This window comes from Oreochromis aureus, linkage group 15 (assembly GCF_013358895.1).
Source record: "Oreochromis aureus strain Israel breed Guangdong linkage group 15, ZZ_aureus, whole genome shotgun sequence".
NCBI classification, from domain to species: Eukaryota; Metazoa; Chordata; class Actinopteri; order Cichliformes; family Cichlidae; genus Oreochromis; species Oreochromis aureus.
The window spans coordinates 20543275-20553400 of NC_052956.1; the positions used below are offsets into that span (position 1 = coordinate 20543275).

The 10126-nt window shown below is 42.8% G+C and overlaps 1 pseudogene; it reads right to left on the minus strand.

Moving 5' to 3' along the window:
* Window positions 1-4176: 4176 nt before the first annotated feature.
* Window positions 4177-4817, minus strand: LOC120433210 (annotated as a pseudogene).
* Window positions 4818-10126: the final 5309 nt, after the last annotated feature.

The following is a 10126-nucleotide window of genomic DNA, read 5'->3' on the forward strand; positions in this document are numbered from 1 at the left end:
GCCAAAACAATAAAACCATGTGTCTTTTATTGTGTAATTCTACTTACTGTCACCACAATAGCTATGATTAGCTTTCTGGTGTTTATGGAACCAGGTTGATCTTTTAAGCTGTGAACAATGTCGTATAGTGCCCGTGGAATGAGCTTTAGTTTACAGATCGTTTCCTGTCGCTCCCCTTCATTCCACTAGAGGTCACCAGTCTTTCATTTTGCATCACACCAACCTCACCTCCTCCCATTACTCTCAGCTGTTCTCATGTGTATATATACACCTGTGCTCTAGTTCTACTTCTTGCCAGGTTGTTTACTGTAGTCATATAACTCACAGCTTATTTACAATATTTCTGTTTTTACATTTATCTATAAAATACCTAAATATACTTTCACTATCTCTGGACCCTTTATCCTGCTTTGCTCACACGACTGTAAAAGGCAAAACACTACAGCTTTACAGTATTCATTTTCACAAGGGGCCACATGATAAACTCAGACTATTTTGGAGGGTAGCACCAATTGGCTTATAAAAGATTGAATACATTTTGAGTAAAGCTGAGTTCAGTTTACTGATGCAGCCCACAGAGCGGGTGCCCACAGGCATAACTACTCTGTGAAAGGCCTCAGGTCAGATGAATTAGGGGTCATTATCACCACGTTTTACTGAAGCAAGCAGCATCTTGTATTCTTTCTCTCTCACTCAAACACACAAATACACACATAAATTCAAAATGTGACTATTTTAGTCCGTGGAATTTTAAATGACTGATTATTTGAAAATGTAATCCATACTTAAAATGTATACTGCATAAAAAGTGTGTTAGTTCACATGACAAAACCATGAATTAAACCTATAGTGGAACTCTTATATTGTGTCCACTTTACCATTACCCTGTGAATATAAGCACCTTAGTGGAATGTAGATGGGTCCCTCACAAAATCTGGGCTATGACGATTGATGCAAAAGAGATACTACATGACATATATTTCAATAAAATAATCAATTTAACACACTTCAGTGGGCTGAATACATTAAATTAATGTCTGTCTTTAATCAATTCATTGATTAATATCTTAGATAAACAATCTGCTCAAGTAACAACTATGATAATTATTTTAAAGTTAACATTAACTAACTCTAAAGATCTGACATAACTCCTGACTTAAAGTGGAAATGAAACACTAAATGTATTGAGGCAAATTAACACCATTGAGCCCTGCTCTCAAAGACTCACAGATGTAACTCTGTCTGTGAAGTTGGATTTAACAAATAAGTGCTTAAAGTTTTAAAAGCATGTTTAGATCCATCTTCTGTCATTATGGAACCCCATACCCCTTGTGGGACTAATAAAGGTATAATCTTATCTTATCTTATCTTATCTTATCTTATCTTATCTTATCTTATCTTATCTTATCTTAACGTCACCTGGTTGGTTCGCTGCGGTCAATTAACTTACATTAGAATATGTTAGCTAACGAGTAACAGAATCAATAACTGGGGTGAATATACTTAGACTTAGACTTAGATCCTCCCATGCTTTATGTGGCATATCGGGCGGCAAACGAACGCCACCAGGCTCGATCTTGTGCCCGGGTTTCAGCTTCTTCCAACGATATATTCGATGTCTTTAGGTCTTGATGGAATGACCTTCGCCAGGTGTTGCGGGGATGTCCTCGTGGTCTTTTAACGCCTAGGGGTTGCCAGCGCATCGCTGTTTTTGGAATCTGTGCGTCATCCATGCGGAGGATATGGCCGGCCAGTCGGAGCCTTTTGCGTGCAACGATGTTGTGAAGTTTGACTGTGCCACTCCTTCACAGGATCTCCTCGTTGGTGATGTGGTCGGTGTAGCGGATCCTCAGAATCCGACGAAGACATCGCTGCTGAAAGACGTCGAGCTTGGTGTTGATGCAGGCCGACACCTTCCAAGTCTCGCTGGCATAAATGGCGGTTGGGATCACGATTGAATTAAACAAGCGGAGTTTGATCTTGAGGGAGATGGTCGGGGAGGACCAGATCTTGTTCATCCTCCGAAATACTGCAGCTGCCTTTCCAATGCGGCATTTGACATCCACCTCCGCATCACCGTCGTGGGAAATCACGCTACCGAGGTAGGTGAATTTTTCCACTTCTTCTAGCTGCTGTGTCCCGATGTAAATCCCTCGTCGTGGGTCCTTGGAGCTGACATGCATGATCTTTGACTTTTCAGAGCTGATCCTCAGGCCAATCTTGCCAGCTTCTCTTCTTAGATCGGTCGTTCCTTGCTGTAACTTCAGCTCGTCTTCCTCAAGTAAGCGATATTATTGTCAGTGAAATCGAGGTCGCCAAGATGGTCTTGATCAGACCAATGGATGCCAGCTCCTGTCACGCGCACCGGTTCGCCGCATGATGTAGTCGAGGGCAATGAGAAAAGTAGAGGTGACAGGATGCAGCCCTGCCTGACGCCGGTGGTGATTTCAAGAAGTCGGTGTGGCCATTTCCTGTCTTAACGCAACAGCATGATCGCAAGTACAGGTCCTTGAAGATGTTAATGAAGATGGTAGGGACACCATACAAGCGAAGGATCTGCCAAAGAGAATCGCGGTGGATGCTATCGAAGGCCTTCTTGAAGTCGACGAAATTGATGGCGAGTTGTTGCCGGTACTCGACGCACTGTTCGATGATGTTTCTTAAGACGAAAATCTGTTCCGTGCATGATCGGCCTATGCGGAACCCAGCTTGCTCCTCTCGTAGACGTTGGTCGAGAGAACTCCTCAGTCGTCGAAGGAGGACGGTACAGAATGCCTTGCCAGGCACAGAGAGGAGGGTGATGCCTCTCCAGTTGGTGCACTCAGAGGTGTTGCCCTTCTTTGGTAGCTTGACTATGGCGCCCTTCCGCCAGTCTTCGGCACTGTGCCACTTTGCCAGCACTTGTTGAACAGGGTCGTCAGTTCTTCCACCATGACTTGGCCGCCGTGTTTCAGGAGCTCTGCTGGTATTTCATCTAGGGCGGCCGCTTTGTTGTTCTTAAGGCTCTTGATCGCGATCTTCACTTCCTCGATGGTGATTCTGCTAGTATTGACCCCAAGTTCATCTTGGGAATCCTCCGCCTCGAAATTGTACGTCTTGGTGGGCTCTGGCTGGTTAAGGGTCTCTTGGAAGTGTTCGCCCATCATTTGTTTTGCTCTTCTTGGGCGATCAAGAGCTTCCCATTTTGTCCTTGACCGGGGACGTTTGGGGTGAATATAAGGATAATCAGATCATATAAGGATAATAAAACTAAAAATCAGTCTCAGAGAATCAATTTTCTTTTGTCCCTGGCTGCAACAATAAGTTTTATGTTAAGAAACCGAGGATATGCTGTCCACTTTCACTTTGTCTCTTTAACTGTCAGTGAGTCTTTATTGTTTGGCTAGCTGCACTGACATGGGGAAGTTTTATAAATGAGAACAGTGTGGAGCAGAGTGTTTGATTTACCAGACCCAAAAGCTAGAGGCACGCAATCTGGCTAAACAAATGTTCACAAAATGCGATGAGCACTATTTTATGCAATAAAATAATCTCTTTTCTAAGCACAACAAACTGTTAACAACACCACAAAAAAATAAAATAAAACTCCAGGCATTTTTTTTCCTTCATACACATCAACCTATTTTCCCTGCGGACATGCTGATGGGATTCCCGATCGTGCGTTGGTAAGAAATCTAGTTATGTTTGTGGTGTAATGTACATGTAGTAAGCTGTTATGTCGTAAAGTGGTTGGATGTTCTTGGGGAAAAAGGTTATTTAACTGCATAAAATAGCACTGATCACATCAGCTGACTGCGCTGTTCGCTACACTTGGCCAGATAAAGAAAAAAAACAACAAAGCCAGCCAAACAACAAAGAACCTATTATGCTAAAGTGACAGAGTGAAAGTGGACAGCATATCCTCGATTTCTTAACAAAACCCATTGTTGTAGCCAGAGACAGCACAAAAGTGGTCACCTTAAACTGATTTTTAGTTTTGGTATCCTTACATTCCACTCAGTTATTTGTTCTGATATTAGTTAGCTAACATAAACTAATGTAAATCTATTGACCGCAACGAACCAATCAGGTAATGTCATGTTCTGTACTGATAGAAGATGGCGCTAAACACTTAGTTCTTATATCCAGCTTCACAGACAGAGGTACAGCTATGACAGGTTTTGGGAGCAGTTAGCGTTAGCGTTGGTATCCACCTGTTAACAGGTCCAGTACTGAGTGATCCCATTGAAGAGTGATATCATGCCGCCCTTTCACCTTTTTGGCCCAGAAGTTGAGCTTTTTGCTGACCAGCTGCAGCAGCTCTGAGTGACAGAATGGCAGGAAGTAGCCAATTTCTTGATACGGCCCAGAAACTCCAGAAATGACCATTCAGGACTGGTTGAATCACAGTTTCTTTAAACTGTCTGGAGATTGTCATTGCTTTTCTGTATGTCCTCAAGGTTATCAGCCAGCTTGCTGCAGTTGACCTGCTTAGCTTCCTGGCAGAGCTGCAATGTATACTGGGCTATGTCGTCACTTGCGACATTCAACTTCAATGATGAAGATGGCGTTTTTGCATTCAATTCTTTCCTTTACTGTATGTAAAACGACCCTCATCAAAGAGCTGCAGTATGATGGTGAGGACATCAGGTAGGGCCTTATCCACTTCATCAAACAAGACAACGCCGTTGGGACATGCCGTCAACAGCTGGCCAGCTGACCCTCTTCTTTATGTCCCACATATCCTGGTGGAGAGCCAATGAACTTTGCCACCCTGTGTTTTCCTGAAACTCAGACATGTCCATACAGATGAAACCCTTTTTAATGTTTTTGTACATGTAGTGAGCCACCTGTTTGGCCAACTCCGTCTTTGCTGCACATTACAATTAGAGGAGCTGATCAGCCATGGAAAGCCACACCTTGAAGCTCCTGGTGTGCAGTTCTTGTGCTGATGTTAGTGGAGCTATGCTGTTACCCCCAGCAGGCCCTCAATGAACTGCTCCAACACGATCTTTTGTCAGCATGCGCGGCTCGGGAGTCGTCGCCCTCCCCTATCTGATGCAGCAACACCGCCAGCAGGGGAGGGTGGTAAGTAGAGTTGGATGTCTTGAGACCGGTCTTGGTCTCGATACGGTCTCGAGACCACTTTTACGTGGTCTTGGTCTTGTCTTGGTCTCGACGGACTTTGGTCTTGGTCTTGTCTTGGTCTCGGATCCTCGGTCTTGCTGTCTCAGATCGACATAGTGGTCGGGAGATTTGGAGTCAACAGTATCCATGACACACAACGTAACGTTCGATAACGTGTCATGCGCAAAAGCTTCAGCTCTAAGAGCCGTGCTTAGAGAGTGCTTTGTAGTGAATCAGAAGAGTCGACTCCCATTGAGCGAGAGCAGGCTCCTCACTTAATTTCCTTTCACTGCTCAGCTCTCACACAGTGGCTCAGCTATGCTCCAATCCCTCCATATTGTGGCCAATCACATCCGAGGATATAGGATAATATCATTATGTGAAAAATAGAGAGGGTGAGACGGTCAAGTAGAGCGTGCGTCTGTCCTCTCTACTGTGAGTGAGACAGTAGACAGCGGTGAGGAGGGCTGTGCAAGTGCATCGCAAAAACACATAAATATGCCTGACAGCCGTAAACGAAGCAGCATCTGGCTGCAGTTTAAAGACTTTTTTGTCTCGGTCTCGGTCTTGGTCTCACCTCAACTTTGTCTTGGTCTTGACTCAGTCTGTCTTGGTCTTGGTTTAGGCGGTCTTGACTACAAATCTAGTGGTGAGACATGGCAGTCTCGACCAGCCTCTCTAACACGCGCATCTACTGCTCGGCTTGGTCCTGCAGTCTGTCCAGCTGCTCATGATGAACCGCCGCCTGCTCCTGGTGAATGGCCGCCATCTCTGCCAGCAGCTGGAGCGGCTGTGCTGATGGTGCAGGCTGGGGGTCAGACATGGTGGCTGGGTTTCGGAACCACTCTGAACACCACGTTCAATTCCAGTTGAACTGTTTATTTTACAGCTTGTTACCAAACTCAGTGCTTTCTTTACAGCAGCTCAGCCCCAGAGCTTCCTTATCGCCATCTTAACTGCTCTGTCTCTGCATGCACACACACCTCCTCGCTGGTCCTCAGCGTCACTGTAAAACAGGAGCATTCATTAGTGGAATCAACTCCACCTGACCCTCAGTCTCCCTGGCACCAACCCTCCACTGCAGCGGAGCCAGAGACCACACCCTGCACACTCTCTATCAATGACCTCTGTCTGTCCCACTACTCTGTGTTTTTCTGAGGAATTTCCGCCTCCTGAGTTCATTTCTTTTGGCTGGTCATTCTCGGGAACAAATATCTCTTTTCATGTTCCTTCCTGCATGTGTCACTGTTTGCAATGTTTTCGTTTACAGCAGTAAAATACCTTCACATAACACTCACTTTAATTCAGTCGTCTCAGGGTGTTGACCATGTGTGTTTCTGATTTTATCTGGTTGTGGTTATTAGACTAACACCTCCAGAGCTCTGCTGCTGTGGCCACATTCTTACTAAAAATAAAACCCTCCTAAAATGCCATTATTAGATGAACAGTGATGACCATGTGGTTTCAGACTTGTATGCTGTATTTTCCTATAGCTGCAACTCTATAATTAGGCAATCTCTCAGACATAAAGAGGACATGTTGTGGTGGTTGAGGAGTTTGACCTTGCAAGTACATGTTGTTTTGTGCTGTCTGTTTTGTGATATGTAAAGAAAAGTGTGCTGCATTTATTGGAAACATTTATCTTAACTGATGATCTTCACACATTCAATTTCCTTAGTCATCTTTTATGTCCATGTTGTCATTGTCACAAATATGCCACATGAGTGGACCCAGTGTCAACCATAATGCGTAATTTCTCCTACAAAAAATTGTAATACCACGGATAAAAAATGCTGAATATCAAAAATGTGAAAAATGATGTACATGAGCAAAAGAGACAACTTACTAAAGTTTGCTGAAGTTGTAATTAGGAAGTGACGTCTCACTAATCACAAATAGTCTTAAAGAGTCATCATTTGAGAGACTGACAGTCAAGAAGAAGAAAGGCGTGAGACAGAGAAGCAAAATGGATGAATTCAGATGGATTCAAATGTTTTTATGTCTGATTTATGTTGCATCTTTATAGATGTCTTTATTATTTAGTGTGGTGAAGAGAGGATAGGAAAGCAGGGAGAGAGAGAAAAAGTGGGGGAAGACACGCAGCTAACTGTCAGGCTGCTGCATTTGACTTTGTGGCATAATGTCACCTGCTTAGCTTGTGAGCAGTGTTGGGTAAGTTACTTTAAATTAGTAACTTAGTTACATTACTAGTTACTTCCATCAAAAGTAACTCAGTTACTTCAAGTTACTCGTTACTTTAAAAGTAACTAGTTACTAGGGAAAGTAACTTTGGTTTTACTCAGACTTCTCTTGTTAATGTGTTGCTTCCGTAACTGGATACCCAGCCAGACTGCCAGTCTTCTAGCTTGCTTACTTGCCACAAGTGCACTGTGCCACCTACCAATAGAAAGGAAAAAATAATGTGCATACTTCCATGAGAGAAATCCCACGCCTGGACCATCGCCGACTGCCGGCCATGATTCTAGCCTCACGTCACAGGCGTCATGTGCGCTTTTACATCCAACACAAAAAACTGCAGTCGTGGTGCTTTTTGATTGTACTCAGAACTCAGAAATTCTGCCTTCTGAATAGGAAGATGTAGGTAACACCAGACTGCAGATGAGCTGCATCCAGGGCTGAACTGGGACAAAAAAATCGACCCGGGCATTTTGACTAGAGACCGCCCGCCATTATAGGAAAAATCATAAAGCCTTTGAATGAAAATAAACACTGTTGTGACAGTGATGTACACTGTCTTGATGGTATATATCAATCTATCAATTGTTTGTTGTAAGACTCGGATAATTATTTATTAAAAGCTAGATATTTTAAATGAGAATAAGAATGAAAAGTATTTCTTTGTGCCCCCCTCTCCCTGTTAATGCCCTACCTGGCCCCCTGGCATCACTTTGCTAGACCCGCCCCTGCACAGTTACCAGCTGTCAGCCACATAGAAAAGGATCCTGGTGTTATTTGTCTCTCAGAAACAGTTCATAACTTCAACTCATTCATGTGACCTAAAAGGTAAACCTGTTTCTCCATCAGCTGTTCAGCTCTGATGATTCAGTAAGGACATCTCCTGGTTTCATCTTCATGTTTCCCTCTCACCACATATCCAAACCAATATCATGACCAGCAGCTTTTACAGCTGTGGCTCCAGCAAACATCAGCTGATACTAGAAATTAATATTAAATAAATTCTAATAACAGCTGATCAAGCTTAAACGTGCTGCTCTTGTTTAACGCGACACCCGCTGGTTTCCTCTTTCTGGCGCAAAGTGGGCGATAATCAAACAAGACAGAAAAGCCGATCAGCTGATCATTGATCAGTTTCATGATTGAAGTAGAAACAGGAGAGGGAGGGGGGAGAATGAGAGAAGAGGCAGCTGACAGCGTACTGACAGAATAACTCCAGCTTTGTGTCTTTTTCATTGTAGCTGAAGTCCGGGACAAACTGTGTTCCTTCTCAGTTCAATACGAAACGCATAATGTTTTCTCTGAATATGAGAGACGATTCCGTTTTTTTAGGCACGGTTGGCAACTCTAATAATTAATCTTATGAACAAAATAAAGTTCAACATCAGTAACATAGCACCCACCCAGCTGTATAGAAACTCCGTCATGCTAGCTAGCACGCAGTACGAAAAAGTCAGCATACCGAAAATAAACTCCACCTAAACTTGGTTTATATCTGACCCAGATAGACTGCAGGTCATAACTTCTTACCTGAAGTTCAGTTCACCTGACACGCGGACCGGCGGCCGCTTCGGGTCTCTCCTCTTGCCTCCACTTTCTCTCATCCACCTGCTGACCTCCACCACTTGTTAATGTTACTGAAACTGTGGAAGCTCCGAGATAGCCACCACATGAAGTAACGAATAACGAGCCTATCTAAATCCCAGTAACGACTAACGCGTTCCTGATTTTAGCATAATAACTAGTTACCGTGCTCGTTACCACAATAATAACGTAGTTACTGTAACGCGTTACTTAATAACGCGTTAGTCCCAACACTGCTTGTGAGCTAAACTAGTGCTCAGGCTACAGGAAACATTTTAATGACAGGAAAACTAAATGTTATCAATATTACAATCACTTAACTGCAAATTAATGAAAAAGCAGATCATGCATGTTTTAGAGGAGCATTGGACATGTTTATAAGGTTGTTTCTAAAAGTTTCTTCAATCTTCTCAACAGTATCTGAAAATGAAAAATCAATTTTTATGAAAGTTGGAGATGATGTCACTCTGCTTTATGTAAATGTGACAGATGAGCAGAATAACTGTGATGGTACTTAGTGGACCTTTACTCCAACAAAGAAACATTAGAGCTGATCACACTTGGACAGATTGGTGAAGAAGCCAAAACCAAATCAGACAGACTGAGTGTTACAGCGAACTGTTCTCTGCTTATAAAGAAGCTCACAGTCGATGATGTTGGTCTTTGTTGCTATCAACAATACAAAGTCAAATAGAAACCTGAACTCACACTCTGGTTTAACTCTGTTATTACCTGTGAGCATTTAAAACAGGATTTTTTTTTTTAGCTCAAACTCTTCTTGGAACAAAAACAGGAATCACAATGAAACTGATTAAGATAACATGACTAATTTGTCTGTGGTTATCTTACAATATATCATTATGTTCACCAGTGACTGACCATACAAGCTGATTTTAATCTGCTCCGTGTTGACATGTGCAGAGTGTGATCACACAGTGTTCCAAAATGTCACCATAGTAACTGAAACTGACACATTCAGCCCTCAGGTATGGAAACAGGTGAGATCATGTTTTATGTTGTGTTATTGAATTTCATTCATCTGAATAAAAAACATTTTTTATTCATTTTTATTCTTTGTTGCAGGTGAAATTGTACTGCAGAACAAATTAATAATTGTCACAGTTCAGTTCTGTTAATCACACCTACATCACCTTCTTCCAAGACTTTTCTCATTTCCATAATTTGTTCCTTCTCGTTTTGTTCCTCCTCTGACTCAGTTTTTACTTTCAGGGTAAAAATT